The sequence below is a fragment of the Anabrus simplex genome, chromosome 3 (assembly GCF_040414725.1).
Source record: "Anabrus simplex isolate iqAnaSimp1 chromosome 3, ASM4041472v1, whole genome shotgun sequence".
Taxonomy (NCBI): Eukaryota; Metazoa; Arthropoda; class Insecta; order Orthoptera; family Tettigoniidae; genus Anabrus; species Anabrus simplex.
This window is the reverse complement of record NC_090267.1, coordinates 410,785,376-410,807,115: the sequence shown is the minus strand read 5'-3', so window position 1 is coordinate 410,807,115 and position 21,740 is coordinate 410,785,376. Positions and strand designations below refer to the sequence as shown.

The window sequence follows — 21,740 nt, the reverse complement described above, 5'->3', positions numbered from 1 at the left end:
GTTCGACCTCTAAAACCAACTTGCAACTCTCCTTCTACCTCTCATTCTATCTGATATCATTCACAGCATTTATGCCACTTGGGATAAGAGTGCCATTCCTCTGCTCTTATCACACAATATTTCTCCCGCTTCTTAAAGGCTGTTGGCAAACGTTTCTGTTTCCATATGCACTTTAGATATCTATACACCCATTCTAGTACAACATATTCAGTTGCATTTATCATGTCTACACTAATTTTATCCATACTTGGTGCCTTCCCCATTTTTACGCACTACTAACTCCACCTCTAATATTGTTATATCATCTTCTATTGTCGAGTTGTCACACCGCATTACTACCGTCTCCTGTGAACAAATTCTCACATTTAGTAGCTTATCAAAACACTACTTCCATCTTCTCTTCATTTCTTCTGGATCTGTTGTCGAATCTCCACCCCTCTTTCATCAGTTTGGTATAAACTCCTTCTTTCCTATTACTTCGTATAATTCCCTATAGCATTCTTTTACCATCAGCTCCATCCGTTTCCATCCTTTGCGTAAATCTTTCCCAACTTTCTTTCTCTTAGCAATTTCTTAGATTTTCCTTTTATTATCCAGAAATGAAGATGCAGCGGCGGTCAAATAGCATCATTCGAGTAGACTATACGATGAACGATATTGTGGGGAAGAAATTCAAGGTTGCACCAATCACAGAATAAACGTATGGTGTTGTGTGTCTCCTCCGCCGCCTGCAAGCTCCGCAGCCCGCGCATCATCGACGTTTCGAGAGACCACGAAGTGAACTGCAGTCCGCTGACGTAATCGTCTGTGACGTCAGCAAGCGCTATAAATTGAGCGACGTTTCCGCCTCTCCAGGCCCGCCCAGCTGCAACCCAGGACTGCTCCCAGGACAGCAGTCGACCGAGGAGCCAATCAGGAGAGGACCTCAGCAGGTAGCGGCAGTCAGGTGAGAACAGAAAGTCCCCCTCAACAGCTCTTGCAGTGTTTCCGCTGTTTGAGGTGGGGCCACCGTCAGATCAGCTGTGGGCTCCAAGTAAGGTGCAACCGTTGTGGTGGTGATCACCATTACACGGCCTGCGCTACACTTAGGGAGGCGCCGGTGTGCGCCAATTGCGCGGGGGGGGGGGCACCCGGCCTCCCATCGCTGTTGCCCTGTATACCGGGCCATGGCGCGGGCAGAGGGGAAGGAGGCCCGGCACCATGTCCCACAACCATCCAGCAGGTCCCCGCCTCGGCGGGCTTGGCCTCATTCTCCGGGATTGGAGACTGGATACGAGGGACCTCAAGGGGGTCGGGCGGTGCGGCAGGCACTAGTGGCTATTGCCGCATGGCTCGGCAACCGGCACGGCCCGCGCTAGTCACAGCAGTGCCTAGAAGGACTGATCCCCTGAATAACTGGAATGGCGAGGAATAGGCTTATGACTGTGCATGATACCTATTCCCAACTAACACAATTACCTGGACCTCTACAGAACCACATCCCTGCATGTGCTATCTACAAAATGTCAGGTTTTACATGTAGGCACCTTTCTATTTCTGCCTATGTGGTTTTGTCCTGACCCTTACTACCTGATTACACCACTATTAATACCCACCACCACATCTGGCCTGGTAGCATGCTGAGCATGGGGACAGGCAGATACTCCTGTAGTATCACACTTCCACTCCTCCCTGCTATCTTTTTATTCTTAGAACTAAGAGCATGTCGGAGGCCATGTAGATTGAGTCGATGGTCACGCGGGGGGAGCGGGCTCGGCCCCCCCCCCCGGAAAAAAGCCTCTCCAGACACTCCCACAATGTCCAACGACCAGACTACACCGTATGTCAGACTCGAAGGTACCCTCTTAAATAAGTGTTCTGAATAGGTGGACTAACTCTGGCCGGGAGGTTTCACCTCAGGACATTGCCTCATGTATCCTGCCGCCCGTATCGCCGTCGTGCGTCCTGTCCTAGCAATCTGCTACTCATGAACTTTAACACAAGTTCCCTGCAAGTTCTCCGACTTCAATCCAAGCATTCTGCTATTCATGAACTTTGCCGCAAGTTCCTTGCAAGTTCTACAACTCCTAACTAGCATTCTGCTACTACGGGCATTTTACAAGTTACACTTGTCATTCTACCAACTACAGATAGTCTTCAACTATCACGGACATTCATTCATCCGAGCAGCCTATCTTAGCAAGATCGAACTCAATGCACATACAAATATTAATATGTATAAATGTAAATAGTTTTCAGACCCTCAGTCTACTAATCATTGAACGTGTGCAGCACATTAAACATCAAGAGAAGTTTCGTTCCTTTTGTGTACATACTGTATGAAAATTTCCAAGTAATAAACTTTATGTTGTGTCTTGTATATCAAGTTCCTTGTATACAACATATGGAATCATGCCTGCAATGGTATGGCCATGTACTCCGTAGCAGTGAAACCTTAGTTGCAAAGTGTTCTTCCACTGAACGTGGAGGGTCGCCGACCTCGAGAGCAACCTCAAACACGATGACTGGGCTGGCTCACCAAACTCAGTTCCCAGGACGCTATGGATCGACTGAAAAAGAGGAAACATTGCGAGAAAGCAGACCCAACATGCGGGAAAATGCAAAGATGATTATTATCGAGATACCTTTCTTGCTTCCTCCCTTTTTATCTCTATTCCATTCTTGCCATGTTTTCTTCTTCCCTTTCACTTATTCTCTCACCTTATCATTCCACCACTGTGTCTCCCTTTTGTTTTTATTCTCGTCTATGTTTTACCCCAATTACAAATGCCCTTTTAAATTTGGACCTATCATCTTCCACATTTCCTACTACGGTAACTGGAATTTGTTGTTTATCTCTCCGGATTTCTTCTCTACTTTCTTTTTTTAATTTCCGCATTTTTATTTTACTATATCGTATCTCCTTTAATTTTTCCATTTTCCGCATTCTCTTTAGTGGTAAGTATAAGAAATAGCTCAGGTCTCATTATACACACTATAACAGCTGGTTGTTTCCATAAACAATATTATAATAATTTTCAATTGTACAGTATATTAAACTTTTACCACTTTGACGTGGAAAAGAGCTATTTCATCCCCCTCTTCCTCCACCCAATGGTGAAGAGAGTGTCAAGAACTCGAATGAAACAGGTACACAACAAAAGAAATAACTTGGTGCCATTGCACTTTCGGAAAGGAATTTACGGCAAAAGACGTGCGTACTGCAGGTTCCGTCTGCGAAAGGACAAAACTGAACAAGGTAACATAAAGAGTTAATGCGGGACGCTTGGAGTATTACGTCTTAACGCGTATCTCAGTACATCCATTTTAAAGTACCCCTTTTCCGAAAGATGTCAAAGTGCCAATAGTATGTAATCCAGAGGTGGCTACGCTCCCATAGCCCCCTTGGTTGGATGACATACGTGGTATTTCATCCTCCCCTTCCTCGGCCCAATGGTGAAGAAAGAAGAGAGATGACGAAGAGGGTTAATATAGGTAAGTAAGTAAGAAATAGCACAGTCTGACCTCACAGCCAATAGTGCTTGTTCATTCAAGGTTATGGTTATGAGCAAATGAAAGACGGTGTTCGCATTACTTATTAACCACTGTTCCTGAAATTCCATGTTTAATATCATCAAGTCTTGGATTCCAAGTGGCCTCTGCAAGTTCACATCACCGTCGAATTTCTTCTGTTTCTCCTTGTTACCTTCGAAATGAATCAATCACACCGGGCGAGTTGGCCGTGCGCGTAGAGGCGCGCGGCTGTGAGCTTGCATCCGGGAGATAGTAGGTTCGAATCCCACTATCGGCAGCCCTGAAAATGGTTTTCCGTGGTTTCCCATTTTCACACCAGGCAAATGCTGGGGCTGTACCTTAATTAAGGCCACGGCCGCTTCCTTCCAACTCCTTGTCGTTTCCTATCCCCTCGTCGCCATAAGACCTATCTGTGTCGGTGCGACGTAAAGCCCCTAGCAAAAAAAAAAAAAAAAAAACAAAACAATGAATCAATCACTGAATAAACGAATGTGTTCCTTAAGATTTGATTCCGTCACTACTTTGATTCCCAATATCTGTTTCGAAACTTTATATCCTCAATGAAATACTCTAATAAAATTATACTGTATATAGTTGTGTCATACTGCGTCAGTTCTCTGCCACAAATGCTGTTTCCTTTCTGTGATGATGGAAGTTTGCAGTAGAACCGTAGATTATTTTTGGCCTGAGTTTTGATTCAGGAGATGCGGTAGTGTTATTAATGTCTAGTGTTTGATAGGATTCAGGTGATGTGGTCTAAACTTACATCGCCTTATTTATGTCATTAATGCCTATAGTTTGAGTGAATATTCCACGACCTGAATAGAAGCACGTTCCAGAACGTTGCCTTATTCTCTCAAGATATTCACCGAGTTTTAGTCTTCCCAGTTCACCTCATGAAACGGCAGAAACCGTCGCTCCAACTGTATCCGATGTTCGGATTCATATTGATTCATATTGAATCCAAGTAACATAGCAGTTGTTTATAATCCATGAATTTTGCTCACACACGTTATCAGATACAGGCATATTCAGCCTCGTTGACAGTTTAAATTGTGTGTGTCTGTAAAAATGTGTGCAGTAACGAGTTTATTCTTGGCAGAGTGACAACATTATTTTCACTGTTCCTTCTGCCTCAAAACCAAGCAAACAGTGCGTTTTATATGAAAACCCCTTTTTGCAATTACTGAAATAACGTATCCTAACTTTCAACTGCACTTCACGTTGCCTTCTTTCTTTATCCCAGAAAATGCAAAGTCTTGGCTCATTTCATGAGCACTGCAACCTGATATTTGTGTTAAATGCGGGGCGATGCAGATCTGGTTAACCGCCACGCTTTCGGATGGGTTGGAGAGGAGACCCCCATCATAAAAATAAATAAAAAATAAAAAATAAAATATTTGTCTGTGGTAACTTCTGACGACTGATCTTCGGGTGTTGAAATCGAATCCTGTATAGAACAAGAATTACAAAATTGTGACATTCGTTGTTGTGCCGTGAAGGTGTAATAATTATTGTCGATCTAGTTTGTTATATGGCAGAAGGAACGGTGAATTGACATGTACATATTACTGCACACACAGGCGCACACTTTTCGTTTTTCACTCACATTCAACCGTGCGGACTGCTGTGTCTGTTGTGTCGAACCCTCCGTCACTAAGCAAGTTCCAAGAAGATGCAGAACAGGTACTTTTGTGGACAAGTGGCTGTACGATTCTTATTAGGAAATGAAGCATTTTATCAAGTATTTTCTCACATATTTATTCATTTTTAACTGTTAGAGTGGTCCTGAGAAACGGAGCCGCTATGTTTGATTGAGATGTTACATGTTTCTTTCTCACCACCAGGTAACGAAAAACAGAATCAGTACGTTCGGGTGAAAAAGGAAAATGACAAATCTCGCATGCAGCTGCGGAATAATTGCGTTTATTATTCATTTTGTAGTGAAAAAACTGCGTTCTTTGCAGTACCTCAAAAAGTAGAGCCATTAATAACTAAACGATGTAGGTTAAGAGCAAACCCAATATTTACTTCTGATGAGCTTAAAATTTAGTGTTAGTTCCAAAAATTTAATTTTTTTGTCGTTTACGTGGTCCAGCATCGACATATCGGATGTCTCACCTAAGAGTCGCCAGACACCTTCTCTTTCAATTTTCGGAATTTATTTTAATTTTAGTGTTTGTATTGTTAAATCACTCCAAACAAAGACTGTCCATCAGATACATCATGTGATATCCAGTGTCAACGGAAAATGTTCTATTGTTTCTCACTGCAAATAAATGTTGCTTAATGTTATTTGCGGAATCCAAAGAGCAGTTCTCAATTTAGTCTAGTACGATATCCGTTCAAGAACATTACTTGACTGTGACAGTACATCTTCCCTCCGTCTTGTCGCCTCACTCAGGCGCTACTGGAAATAATATTCCTCTTGTTGTGCTGTCACTGTCAATAAATATCCTTGAGCGGAATATCGCAAAATACTAATATGAGGACTGCTGAATCTATTGGACTCATAAAATTACACTTTAAACAAAATTTTATTTGCGGTGGGAAACTTAACGACTTTTTCTGTTGTCATTGGACATCGCATGTCGCACCTGATGAACATTTTGTGTTTGGGCTGACTCTACCGACGCATTCTTCTTCTTTTTCTTCTGTGGCTCTACAGTCTAGGGTGAACCTTGACCTTTCCAATGAGCTTATTCCATCCATCATGGTTACATGCTGCCCTCCTCCAATTTCTGCATCCCAGCTCCCGTAGATCATCTTCCACTCCGTCCAACCATCTTGTTCGAGGTCTACCTAGTCCTCTTTATCCTCCTAGGTTTCCAAAGAGAATCTTCTTTGACACCTCAGACTCTTCCATTCTTGCCACATGACCTGCCCATCTTATCCTTCCTGATCGTTTGATTTTTGTTACTGGAGCATCGGTGTATATAGTGTACAATTCTGCATTGTTCCTTGTTCTCCATCGTTCTTTATCATACACGGGGCCAATTATCCTCCTCAGAACTTTCCTCTCGAATCAATCAAGCAGCCTTACACATTACAAAAACAAAATTGAAAATATCCTCCTAAACACCTGAAACAATGCACCTGGGGAATTTTAGGTGACACACCCGGTAAGTACGATAATTTTTTCGATCCCATCAGTCGACTGAATATTACCAAATTGGTAATCATCGCTGTTAATATCCCTTGTAAAAATATGTGCTGAATTGTCAAAATACTGGCGATTACAAAGCACATACATATTACACAACATTTTAATCCAGCCTTTCTGCAGCTGCAGTTGGCGGTACCGCCTATTTTGTTTCCACGTATGCCACAATGCTTTCTTGGTGGAAAATGAAACAAAATAGGTCTTATTTCCGTGCTTAGAAAGGAATATGAAATAGTACATATGGTAACAAAATAGGCTGCTGTAATGCAGACATGCTAGCAGTCAACACAGACATAGACCTATGCTCGCCCTCTGAATTCTTCTGGCGGTTTTATGCTCGCGCGCCATTATGTTATCCATTGGTAGGACTGTTGACAGCACCAATCTAACGTATACGACCTTTCTGTATCTGCTTAGCGTTAGGAAACAAGTTCAAGACCAAATTAATGTTAAATTACTCATTCTCAGTGTTAATCAAAACAGTAACTTTCAATTAAACTGTATATCTCGTTCATTATGTATTTTTGACTCGAGACGGGCGGATGTAAAAGCAAGGACGTTTACAACTTGGATTTTAACACACAAACTATATTCTCGCTAGAGAACCATGGAAAAGCACATATTAGTATCAGTACTGGATGGAGGAAACTCAGCGGATTGTTTGCTGTAGGGGAATGTCTGAACAATAAGGAAATGTGGCCACCTTAGTTATTATGTTGCATAACGAAAACTTCTTCCCCATATCCCAGGTATTTCTGGGGTCGCTGGAGTCAGCTGGCTTATTTCGGGTTTTGACCGGAGGTTTTAAGGCCAGATGCCCTCCCTCACAACGTGATTTTTCGAGCGGAAATTCCAACACGAACCTCATCCTTTCGGGGTTAGGCCACTGCGTTCATGCTCTCAGTTTGCAGAGCGCTGGCCTTCTGAGCTCACGTTGGCAGGTTCGATTCTGGCTCAGTGCGGTGGTATTTGAAGGTACTCAAACATGCCAGCCCCGTGTCCGTAGATTTACTGGCACGTAAAAGAGCTCCCACGGGACAAAAAATCCGGCACTTCAGCTTCTCCGAAACCGTATAAAGAGTTAGTGGGACGTAGAACCAATAACATTATTATTACGTTCATACCCTTAGGTTAACACAGCTATAATGCCAATTAATCCTTGCTGTTGGCAAGAGAAAATGGTATTTCCTATGAGAAAGTACATTTGCTCACCCACTTCGTTTGGCGGTTTTGAACATTGCTTCAGCCTCTCTCTAGGTTTGTAAACGAGAAATTACTGAAGCCAGGGGCGGTGCGTGGTACTGTTGCAGTGTTGCACAACTGCCAATAATTCTACACTTCATTAGTAGTCTTCTACTTTTTTTTTAGTTTAATAAACGTACCATATATTCTAAAATATGTTAAAATCAATCATCTTTGGTCGTTCGATGTACTAATGCTTCGTAATGGAACGATAAACTCTGCCGGCTTCGAATCAAACTGCGGGGGTTTGTTTTCCTACGGCAACTCCCAAGGCCTGTACGTAGCATCAGGTAGCACGCACGCCAGTATTGGCCCTTGGGTGTTGCAGGAGATCAGCAAGCCTCCTATCGAGAAACAACTCCAAATATCCCCGTTAGATTGCACCACTCTACGGATGGTGGTGGTGATTATTGTTTTCAGAGGAAGTAGGCCTACAACTAGGCAACCATCCTCTATATAACACTAATCAGAAATGAAGATGAAAGGGACCCGACACTTCGGAAAATGAAGACAAAGGCCACGAAGGGCGTGAAAATGAAAGACTCCCTAGGCCTCGAATGCTCTAAAACCGTCGGGGTCGGGACGAAAACAAGAGATGACTAAGGGAGGAGATGACATCATGCCTGCTTTCTCTCCTCTTGCAGCGGTAATATCTTTCCCACGCTACTAGGTACGCCATACCGGCCCACCCACAATATTATCAACATTTTGCATTAATGAAAAACAGGAGAACAAATTTTCAATTCAAGTGAGGTAAGAATAACTGTAGTTACACTGTATAATTATCATCTTATTCCCTGTGTTTTAATTACCGGATATATTTCAGTTTGTGCAACACCCAGCTTCAGATACCACCAGCCGCTACTAACTGAAGCTACATTTTAATGATGAGGAATGTTCTCTTAGGCAATTACAATAGCCATATATAGCACAGTATAGACTAGGCTTTAGCGTTTATAGTACCGGCACTTCGTGATGTCGAGATATTTCCAAGCTCTCGCCAATGAGCAGGGAACGAAGGGAGAGGAAAGAATTTCTGGAATGTTTGGTATCCCTTCCGCGTTCTGCTGAATGAGAAGGCAGACAAGGACACCCAAGGACGATGAAAGGCAAGGCAAGCCCATAAGCTAGTTCTAGTCTTAAAGATCACGAAGCGGGGAGGGGCGCCAGATATGGTATTTTAAAGAGAACAAACACGACATGAGCGGCCAGAGCACTTAACTTTTGCAGCCAATGACAATACGGGGAACATTCTTTATATATTTTTCTGTGGCTTGGGGATTGTAATAGGGGAGATTAAGGAGAAAATCCACTCGGTTATAGACGAATATTGGAATGTAGTGACGAGCCCTGAAAGTATTTTCGGGGTTGAGAGAACCTGAGGCTAGGGTTGACAGGTTGACCATCAATCGTAATAAATTACCTGTAGAATGTGTGTGCTACTGCGCTTTCTTGTAAATACCAATTCGAAAGCGAGGCAAAATAAAATAATATAAAATGTCTGGAACCAATTAGAAATGAACAGTTAATATTGTAAGTAAATCGTAAGTAAGGTCGTTTTAACTATTTATTTGGCAATTTGTGCAAAACCACAATAATGTGAGAAGGATTTTAAAATACGAGGGTACAATGTTATCTTAACTGTTGTACATCACGCGTTGTTTCAGAGACACGTTACCAAGCACCGAAAGAAAAAGAAAGTAAGTTCGTTATATGAACAGAGCCTTCTTGAGCTCCCGGCCGGAAGGGGAAAAAATGCCACATTCCCTTTCACAATGTTTCGATTATTATTATATCGGGTGTGGGTGAGTTGGCCATGCGGTCAGGGGCGCGCGGCTGTGAGCTTGCATCCGGAAGATAGTGGGTTCAAATCCCACTGTCGGCAGCCCTGAATATGGTTTTGCGTGGTTTTCCATTTTCACACCAGGCAAATGCTGAGACTGTACCTTAATTATGGCCACGGCCGCTTCCTTCCAACTCCTAGGCCTTTCCTATACCATCGTCGCCACAAGACCTACCCGTGTCGGTGCGACGTAAAGCCACTAGAAAAAAAAATACCGGTTGTAACAATAAAGTACGGCCGAAATTTCAGGACACTTCCTCACACGTAGAAGAAGAAAATATTTTATATGGACATGGGTCCGAAAATGCTTTATTTCCAAGCTGGAACTCATTTTCTACAACTCTGCATTATACATCAATAATGGCAAACACACAGGAACAGAAGGTACCAGAATACCGCATAAAAATCTTTCTTACAAAATGCCCTCCGTTAGCATTGGTAAGTACGTGCATCAATTCGATATCACAGAGATATATAAGCTCATCCGGGATTCAAAGCGAGGATGTGACCATCTCCCGATGTGGAAACAATATTTAAAACAGAAATAACACTACAATTCGCTCCTTCTCACTTACACGCTTTCCCATAGATAAACTAATATTATAATGTGGGTTTTTTTTTTTCGTTCTGATGTGGCGAAATCATGTATTAGGTAGGTCATCAAAGTTTCGGGCAACACAAGAGGATTCATTCATCGACTGTGATAGTTTATGTATTTATGCAGGGTCTTTATTTATGCTTGACAAGGACTTTCTCGCTCGACCTTGGCCGCCAGTGACGGTTCAGTTGCCGGCTACCGCGTGTGCATATGTACGGCAAAATACGGTGCTCAAAATCATTATCATGCATTTTATTCACCATGTTTACAGTTTATGCTCAAAATCATTATCATGCATTTATCATGCATTTTATTCACCATTTTTACAGTTTATGCAGAAAATGTTCCTGATGCGCTGCCAAACATAATCGGCATCTCCTAATGAAGTTTTCGGTTACTCTACCAAGTTCTTCAGCACTGATGGATGCAATTGCAGCTCTTATATTGTCTTTAAGTTCATCTAGTGTGTGAGGGTTGTTCCCATAAAATAAATTTTTTAACATTCCCCACAAATAAAAAATCACATGCCGTTAAATCTGGGCTACGAGGAGGCCATAGATTTTTAGTTATGATCCTCGTACCAAACACGCTTCAGTAAGGAGATAACGATCTTTACGTCTATTTTTATTGTTTACTGAACCTGTACGTTTGAATCTCTTGGCCAGTTGTTTTATTGTCCGATTGATAGGAATGGGTCTCCCTGGAAATTTCGCTCGAAACTTTTGTCTTGTCCTAGCGCACGATTTTCTGCACTTAATGTAAGTATTGTGCAGATGTACACGTTCACGTAACGAACATTTCATATACATTACAGCACTATACACAATGACAACAAAACACTATACAATACGACATACAGTACGCAGTAGCTTCATTGAACACTATACTATCTTGGAGCTCAGCTCTCAGCAAAAGCAGGAAGTGCCGGAAATCGCGCGCGCCAGCGGCCGGTAGCGGCCTGTCATCGACGGCAAAGTTCGAGCGAGAAAGTCCTTGCCAATCATAAATAAAGACCCTGTATAATCTTTTATTTCATACTATGACGAATTTGAATGAAACTTCACGCTTCAGTAGTTACTTTCCCTACATTTTTATTTATAAAGCGTCTCAGATTGGTTGAACGCCGTTTGCTTACCAACAGCTTTTCTGATTGGTTCAAATTTTCTCTCAAGTATTGATCTCCTGAACTTCCGTCCTTGTTTATCATTTGTTTACCTACTCTTGTATTGATTGTGTTGATCACGGCCTCCTCGATCATGCATGGTTTGTGTGGTGACGCGTCAAAAATAATCATAGTAAAATATTTAATTTAAAATAAGCAAATTCGCTGTAGCATTGAATAATACAGTAGTAATTTACGCACCTGCTGCGGAAAGTGTTCTTTTAAGTTACGAGTAAGATGTTTCGAAACGAATAACGTGAACTTAACACTTTAGTGGCTCTTGCGAACAGTATTTTATTTCATACTATGGAGAATGTACTTATTTTAAATTAAATGAATGTAATTATAAATCATTTTGAATTATTATTATTATTATTATTATTATTATTATTATTATTATTATTATTATTATTATTATTATTATTGTCACCAAGCAAGGTAGCCGGGCGTTGGCTGTCGAACCAAGCTCTGCATTCGGAAGACGCGTGGGTTCGAACCTCACAGTCGTCTCTCCTGGAAACAGTTTTCTATGGTTTCCCATTTTCACTTCCAGGCACAAGCCGGGACAGTTCCCATTCATAGCCCACAGCTGATTTCTTCAACCTCATTATCCAATTTAATTCACCGCCATTCATTTAATCTTCATTAGCTCCTCTTCCTCAGCTCATGTTGGCGTCAGGAAGGGCATCCGGCTCTAAAACATGCCATAACATCTCCCCTTATTCCCGACTCCGTAACAAGAAACGGGCCTGAGGGGTAGACGACCTTATTATTATTATTATTATTATTATTATTATTATTATTATTATTACCGTAAACTGGGGTTACTTTGTGACAGTTTTGGTGATTTCTTCAATATAATCAGAATAATATCATTATGTATTAATGTTTTCCTATATATTATCATATGCGTCCATCCTTTGGTCATATTTTGAAACAATTTTAGACGTATGTTTGCATTTAGTCACTCAATATTTCTAGAAAAAAGTTGTCACAATGTTACCCCATTAGGTGAGGTTACTTTGTGACACCATCATTTTACCATTGCATTTCCACGTTTGGTTAAAATGTCACAAAGTTACCCCCATTAAGTGGTTGCTGAAAACTGCAGTTGAAATATTCGCATCATTCAAGAGAGAATAATTTACAAACTGTTTACTTTGTGCTGTGATTTGTGAGTTATGGAATGTCATAGATTTCAAGTTTTCCACTTTGTGTGGCTGGATTAATTTTACGCCATATTTTGTCATCTGCGTACTAGATTTCCTCCTTGATATCCAGCCACTTCTCAGTGCTCTCCATTGCACTGATAACTGCACGCCACGTGTACACTTTTTTAACGATTCCTGGATAGTACTTGCCTTCGAATATTACGATTACGTGTGTTCCAACAGTCTTATCTTCGGATTGAAAGGTACGATTTTTACGACTAGGAAGTTCTTCAGAGTCAGAATTAGATACTTCTTCATGCACTGAACTGTCTTTTGATTCAGTACAGATATCATCGTCATTTTTACGCGAATCCTCAGTTCGGGTGTCTTTACGGTTCTTTGAGCAACATTTCTCGTTGGTACCAAAATAAACTTAGGAATTCCATCTGCAATGTCGAAATCTGAAGCTGGCATACCTCTTCCAGGTGGCACATCTATACGTTTCTCCTTTCTTCGGCCTTTAGTTGTTACCTCACCTATTTTGTGATTCAGGTGCTCAATGAAACTTTCTTACAGCTTGTTTCACAGCATCACTTTCTACATCCATTGCCCTATCATACAGGTGCTTCAGCACTTCTTCCCGATTCAGAGGGCAAATATCACATTTCCTGAATCCATAACGTAGATTGTTCGGACGATTTTTATCTAGTTCTCAATTAGATCTTAACAAGAAATGGGCATTCTTGTTTCGATATAGTGAAACAACATTTTCCGACTGCAGATTATTCAAAAAAAGGGAATTTAGAACATTGGGGTTACTTTGTGAGAAAGCCATTGTTGTCACAAAATTACCCCTTAAAATTCTCGTTTTGATATTCTTTTAACATAAATAACTGAAAGAAACCAAAAAGTGACATGCGAATTGTGAATGTTTGTCAGGAAGCATGAAATTAAGATTTCCATTAAACTTGATGTACTTACATGTACTCCATTGACGTTTCATGCCGTCAACAAAAGTTTCCCGCTATCCACAAAACAATGCTCTCAGTACAATACAGCCAAATTGTCTGTGTCGCAAAAAATACAACACTTAAGAAGTTGTCATTCTACATACAAGTAGCAGCGTTATTGATGAGTGAAAATATATGCCGTTCATTGTCAGGTGGGCGTCTTCATAATACTTTCATCCTCATCACGACATGCAGGTCGCCTCAGGGCGTAAAATCAAAAGAGCTGCACCTGGGCGAGCCGAACATGTTCTCGGACACTCCCGGCACTGATAAATCAATCAATCAATCAATCAATCAATCAATCAATCAATCAATCAATCAATCAATCAATCAATCAATCAATCAATCAATCAATCAATCAATCAATCAATCAATCAATCAATCAATCAATCAATCAACCAATCAATCAATCAATCAATCAATCAATCAATACTGATCTGCATTTAGGGCAGTCACCCAGGTGGCAGATTCCCTATCTGTTGTTTTTCTAGCCTTTTCTTAAATGATTTCAAAGGAACTGGAAATTTATTGAACTTCTCCTGTAAAGCCATACTATACCCCATTTCATTTTCGATCGCTGCACTTCCCGCGAAATATGACAAATATTTGGCGCGCACTTGACACAAAGTAACCCATGCAGTCACAAAGTAACCCCAGTTTACGGTATTATTATTATTATTATTATTATTATTATTATTATTATTATTATTATTATTATTATTATTATTATTTCTTCCTCTTCTTTCCGACGAGGCCTGCTAAGGACCACGTGTGAATTTCAATTCAGTTCTTCACACTTTGTTGTTTTTATCTTCCGCTCCTTCCAATATTCTTTCATCCTTTCACTATGCTGTTTCCTTCGGACCACTTCGCACCAGGCTTCTTGTTCAATCTTCCTTGGTATCCTTCCATACTTACTACCCTCTTTCTAAAAATTTATCTGCTCATAGTTTCTTCTTCTTTTATATTATTTCTTTCTAAATCTTTCTTTACTTCTTGAATCCAGCTAGTTGTTGCCTTTCTGTCCCAAAGCTACTTGAAAATCCTTTTTGTTAATCTGGAATCATCCATTCTGCAAATATGTCCGAAGAATTGCAATCTCCTTTTTCTTATGGTTTCTGTTATGTTTACTATGTTCCTGTATATTTCATCATTAGATCTTAATTTCCATACTTCTGTTGTTTTCACAGGGCCTAAGATTTTTCTCATGATTCTCCTTTCTAGTACCTCAAGTTTATCTAATCTATAGTTTAGTACCAGGCATTTACTTGCATATAAGCATTCCGGTTTCACCACTGTAGTGTAGTGCATTATTTTAAGATTTTTAGATAGACACTTTTTGTTATAAAAATTCTTTGTGATACCATGGGCTCTTTCCATCTTGTGTACCCTTTCTTCTACTGCAGATTTGTCTAAACCATTTTCTTCAATTATTTCTCCCAGGGTATTTGAATTTCGTTACTCTTTCCACTGGACTAATATCTGTTGCCAAAAATTTTGGAGCACTCTTGATGTTTGTAATAATTTTTTTTCTACACAGATTCTCAAACCTGTCTTATTGCCTATTTCTGTTTCTTCCAAGAGATTGAAGAAAGGTGCCGGAAGTTTGTCCCGCGGGAGTTCTTTTACGTTCCAGTGAATCTACCTACACGAAGCTGACGTATTTGAGCACCTTCAAATACCACCGGACTGAGCCAGGATCGAACCTGCCAAGTTGGGCTCAGAAGGCCAGCGCTCTACCGTCTGAGCTACTCAGCTCGGCTTTATTATTATTATTATTATTATTATTATTATTATTATTATTATTATTATTGTTGTTGTTGTTGTTGTTGATAACGAGTGGATTACAAATGTTTATAATTATTATTACAGTCATATACAAGCCAGATTTTCTAACGAAAACAAAAGCTATTATTCAATAACCCTTTCATAAGCGGTTATTATGGAAGGATTAAATGTCTCTTGGGAAATTTTCGTTTGCACAATGCAGAACAGGGGAAGTTTGCCAATGAGTAAATCTATTGTTTACAGAAGCATTAAGTTTCACCACAGTAATATTTACTACTTCATCCCTGGAAGAAGTGACTAATAGGGCAAATCCACTGTTGACACTTCACAGTATTTGGAAATCTTGCAGAAAAAGGGATTTTCTACATATAAGTAATCTATGAGTGTATAATGCGCAATACTGTCAGTTTGTGCTAATGTTTCCCAAACTTTCACAATTGTGTAACATTTACGTAGATTTTTATAAACAGTACCCTCCATAGTTTCAAAATGGTAGCCGTTTCTTTTTAAAGTCTTATGTACAGTGCCTATCTTTTCCTAAAGTAGGAGAAATGAGGTAACGTTGCCGACAATAGGGTTCGAACCCATTATCTTCCGAATGTAAGCTCACAGTTCCGTGTTCTCAACCGCACGGCCAACTCGCTCCGCTGTCTAGGAACGCCTTGTATATTACTTCTTTTGTAAAGATACCTTAATCTACGTGGACGTTGAGCCAATACGTATGAATGAGGTACCATTCAAAAGATCTTTTCACTCCACTTTGACGATTTTTGATACTGTTGTGTTTTAGAAAACTTTTCAGTTAAAAGTAAGGAACAGAAGGAAAATCTCATTCCCCCCACCCCCACCCTCGAAACTACTTTCTTTTTGTTCTACATAGAAAAAATATCCCTACTTTATCGTCTCATAAATTCCCAACTACTCATCGGATTTCGATAGACTTAGTGCCGTTTCGAAGCCCTTTCTTTCCCGATGATGTAAAATACTCAAAAAATTGATTAAGGATCAACAAAGAAAAAGGGGTAAAGTGCGAAAGCTTCGCACGGGTTTACTTGTACATATTGAACTTAATTGCGCTTTAATTAAAACATAACCAGAGATCTTTTTTTTTTTTTGCTAGTTGTTTTACGTCGCACCGACACAGATAGGTCTTACGGCGACGATGGGACAGGAAAGGGCTAGGAGTGGGAAGGAAGCGGCCGTGGCCTTAATTAAGGTGCCTGGTGTGAAAATGGGAAACCACGGAAAACCATTTTCAGGGCTGCCGACAGTGGGGTTCGAACCTACTATCTCCCGAATACTGGATACTGGCCGCACTTAAGCGACTGCAGCTATCGAGCTCGGTACCAGAGATCTAATTTTACAATATTCGTAATACAGAAATAAGTATAAAAAAACCAAACCCCATGGCGCAACAGCCCGAAGGATCATGGCCTACCAAGCGACCGCTGTTCAGCCCGAAGGCCTGCAAATTACGAAGTGTCGCGTGGTCAGCACGACGAGTCCTCTCGGCCGTTATTCTTGGCTTTCTAGACTGGGGCCGCTATCTCACCGTCAGATAACTCTTCAATTGTAATCACGTAGGCTGAGTGGACTTCGAACCAGCCCTCAGATCTGGGTAAAAATCCCTGGCCTGGCTGGGGATCGAACGCGGGGCCTCTGGGTAAGTGGCAGCCACCCTACCCCTACACCGCGGTACCGGCAGAAATAAGTATAGTTTCATATAAAATATGTAACAAACTCTTATTTTAATAACAATATTTATTTGTGTTAAAATCTATAATTGTTACACAGATCACTAGCCAGAGAAACATTGTAGGCTACTTTCTTTATGCGGTTCGGTCTCGTATCGCCTTAGCTTTAGAAAAGGCGAAACCGGAAGTCTGTGATAAGATTCTTTGTTTGGTGGAAGATGGCAACAATAAACGAGTGGATATCTATATATTAATAGGCCTCTAAAAACAGTTGTAATTCTTAAAGGATGTATTGTTTGGCTTAAGATGGTGACAGTAAACGAAAGGATATCTTAATATTTAATAGGCCTTTAAAACTTGTGATTCTTAAAAGATGTATTGTTTGGCGGAGAATGGCAAATATAAACGAGTGGATATCTTCACATTTAATAGGCCTCTAAAATGGTTGTAATTCTTGAGCCAACCGTTCGATTTAAAAAAAAAAAAAAACAGCTCAGCGGGCTGTAGAGATTGATGATGATGAGTGTTGGGCCTGTTATAGCCCATGTATTTTTCATTTGAGTGAGAGATATAACGCAGCTGATTACCCATGGGAGGTAAAGGGTTTCTTTTTCGGTGCTCGTCGGGCATCTTTTTGTCAGAACAAACCAGACAAAGAATACAAAGGAACGAAAATCATCAGACTAATGAAACAATATAACAGGAACTAAAAACAAAATAAGTGGATGATGTGATAGTTAATAACAACGCCTGAATCGATTTTGTTGTGCAAGACAGTTGCAAAATCAAAAACTAAGTACGTACTGGTACATCAAGGAAACTAAAGCGTATTTCACATCGATGACTCAGTTTGCTGCATGTGACATTCTGACGATCTAATAAAATACCAGAACTCGACGAGGAAAACATACACGGAAGCCAAACATATGTTTAGCATATGCGAATCACTATCTATTGTTTGTAATGATAAAACTAACGAGGATATTTAGCTTACGGATGAACTAAAAATACAAACATGTAATATCGATATTTTGCTTGCTTGACTTCCGAATAAATAGGCCTACTGGTGTTATTATTATAATACAAATTAACAAGTTACAAACATGTAACCTAATCATGTTTGTCGTATTGAAACGTAACAAATGAATCAAAAAATTTCGGTGGAAAGATCATTTGAAAAATTATGCTGTTTCCAATCTTGTGGACTGTTAAGAAAAAAAAAATATTCAAGAAGAAATCGATTCGGAATATCTTGACCCATTTCGGGCTAAGCACGATATAACTGAAAGTGTTTTTTGTGTGTGTAGTATCACACCGTTTGTTTGCATCATTGAAACGCATACAAAAGCAAATAAACCAAACCCCATGGCGCAACAGTCCCGAAGGGTACAAAGCGGCCGCTCCTCATCCCGAAGTCCTGCAGATTATAAGGCATCATATGGTCAGCTTGACGAATCCTCTCAGCTGTTATTCTTGGCTTTTATAGACCGGGGCCGTTATCTCACCGTCGAGATAGCTCCTCAGTTGTAATCACGTAGGCTGAGTGGACCTCGAACCATCCCTCAGATCCAGGTAAGTCCCTGACCTGGCCGGGAATCGAACCCGAGGCCTCCGTGTAAGGGGCAGACACGATACTCCTACACCGGGGGGCCAGCTTGAGACGCATATAGCAGTAACTAAACAGCAGTGTCGGAGTGCCAGTTGTCAAGTATAGCCCGGACTATGTATCCTGTGCTTGAAAGGCCTTTGTTACTGCTCTCTCTCTCTTAAATAATAATATATTTTGAAACTACTTCTAACCGTAGGAAATGAAAATATGTGTTTTCGTCTTCCTGCTAACCTACAACAATAGGCATTCTAAAACAAATGTAAGCAACTGTATTTCTAAACAAAGGATTTCAAAGAATAGAAAATAAATAAAATCGCGTTTAGATTAAAGAAGCACAAATAGATACCAAACCTATTGTGTATATACCTGAAACGAACGAAAATTAACTTCATTTTGGTGATACATTCAATATATAAACGCGTTTTCATAAACGTCTGATATGAATCATTTTAAGAGGTATTTATTTTTACGTCCAAACATTCATACTTATAAGCATGTAATCTAATCAATATTTGTTTTTAAATACAACTCTACAACGCTTCGACATCTGCATCGCTTCATCTTCGATGAAATTAAAGTTGGAATTCAAGAGGACAAATTGGGGCAAATATTAATTTATAGGAAGAGGAGTTAGGAATTGGAATAATTTGCCAAAGGAGATGTTCTATAAATTTCCAAATTCTTTGCAATTATTCAAGAAAAAACTAGGTAAACAACAATAAGGAATTTGCCACCTGGGCGACTGCCCTAAATGCATATCAGTGATGACTGATTGATGACATTCCTATATATAGAACCAATAAGCAGGACAAAGAGGGTTTGAATTTAATTTTTGGAAAACCTAAATATACTACTCCGTAGGTTTCATATAAAGAAGTTAGCTTTGTCAAAATAACAGGCGCTCTTTCTAACACCATTCCAGTACAAACGCACAAAGTTACGAGAGTAAAAATACTGTATACGGATTCAACTCGCGTTAAGGTATGTGGGATTGATGCCCACAATCACTAAACCGTCAAAACAAAACAAAACAAACCAAAAAACCAAACCAAAACAAAAACAGAACAAACAACTGTAATGGAGGGTTATACAGACATGTTTTCTCCCTGTCATTGGTAGGTTGGTCTTTATAGCAATAATTTAATATCGATTTAATATGGCTCTAGAAAAAAGTTTCAACTTACTTTTCGTAGCAAAGCAGAGGGACTTCACGTTTGAATTCTTCTTACTACCAGCGTCTTTGTTGAACTAGATTTGAATCACGTATCACTAGAATTTTCGATATTTTAATAACTGATTTGCACTCGAATTTAATGGTAACACTTCGTCCAAATCTAAAGAACCCACTAATGAGAACGGCAAGGACTGGCACAAGATGACCTGGCTTGCTCTCTGGACATGAGGGAAAACATTCTACAAATAAATGTCTGGGCATAAAGCCAGCCAGTGTCGTAAGACCGGGACGTATATTTAGAACGTGCATTCACAGTGCTGTGAAGTCTGCAAGCCCTTGCAATTTAAGGCTTCAAGCGTAGTTTATTTAGACCAGGTGTTTCCAATTTGTAATGGCTCAAGGGGCACATTGGAAACCTTAGCCATGATCGCAGGCCGCACTTTAATAATAAGCCGATTTTCGTAGCATTCTTCAAATAGAACAGAGGTACCAGTATGAAATTATATACATAGTTCAACTGAAATGAAGGTCTGGTAATCTGAATTGCTTAAAACACTATTTTGTGGTTTCCCATTTTCACACCAGGCAAATGCCGGAGCTGTACCTTAATTAAGGCCACGGCCGCTTCCTTCCACTTTCCAGTCAATTCCTATCCCATCGTCGCCATAAGACATATCTGTGTCGGTGCGACGTAAAGCAAAATAGCAAAAAAAAAAAAAACCCCACTATTTTACAATTGCGTAAAAGAGTGAGATGAAAAATAAACACTTAGGCCTATACCCAGGACAATTGAATTTTGAAGAAGAGCACCCAACATTTGAATCAATATTTGACAAATGAGAGCCTCCGTGGATCAGACGGAAGCGCGTCGGCATCTCACCGCTGGTGGATACCGTGGTTCAAATCCCGGTCACTTCATGTGAGATTTGTGCTGGACAAAGCGGAGGCGGAACAGGTTTTTCTCCGGGTACTCCGGTTTTCCCTGTCATCTTTCATTCCAGCAACACTATACATTCTCATTTCATAGCATCTATCAGTCATTACTAAAATCACTTTGGGAGTGGTGACCCTATCGTACTAATAGCCTATATATGATTCATTCATTACATCCCTGACCTGGTCAATGACCGGAAAATAGGTTGTAGGGTTTCATTCATTTGACAAATGATAAAAAGGAAAAAAACTACCTAAAGATACACTGAAATTAATAATGTAGACAAAATAAAAAAAAGAAGGACAATTTAGTGGGAGTAGTGTGGTCGATCAGCTGAATCTAACTTTGAACGAACGTCCACCTCCAGCTCTGTTGTTGCTAATCTCAAAAGATGCAGCAAGAAAGAATCTGAAAGTCGATTTCTGTATTGATTTTTAATTAATTTCATAGAAGAAAGAACACTTTCACATATGAACGTGCTCCCAAATATTGAGGTACTTTTAGTCTAAATTGTCTTAACTTTGGGTACTTTTCGCTGCATAGCAGTTAAAAAATGTGATCCCTTATCTTACCTGGTCTGTAGGAAAGTATCGGCGTGTAAATCGCACAGACCAGGCTGTTCTTGCTCCTCAATCGTAGCACCAAGAAGACTCACGTAAAGCTGCATACTGCTTTTCATAATTCCAATTTCCTTGAATCGTGTGTTGAATTCTTCAATGATCTCTTGAATGTGTGAACTGAAATCTGGAAAAACTGTAATTTCCTGCTCTTTCTCTGCCACTAATTGTAGACAGCAAGGCCATGTGTCAATTCACTGGCACTGACATTTGTGAGGGCTCATTTACCCCCCCCCCCCCGC

General features: G+C 40.2%; 1 protein-coding gene across 1 annotated transcript in view; it reads right to left on the bottom strand.

The window, feature by feature from the left end:
- The window catches only part of LOC136866442 (death-associated inhibitor of apoptosis 1), a 187,755-nt gene extending 167,610 nt beyond the window's left edge, over positions 1-20,145 (bottom strand). Inside the window, exon 1 of the mRNA XM_067143389.2 lies at positions 19,958-20,145. The gene's annotated coding sequence lies outside the window, so the exon portion shown is untranslated. The remainder of the gene's footprint in view (positions 1-19,957) is intronic.
- Between the last annotated feature and the right edge of the window lie 1,595 nt (positions 20,146-21,740).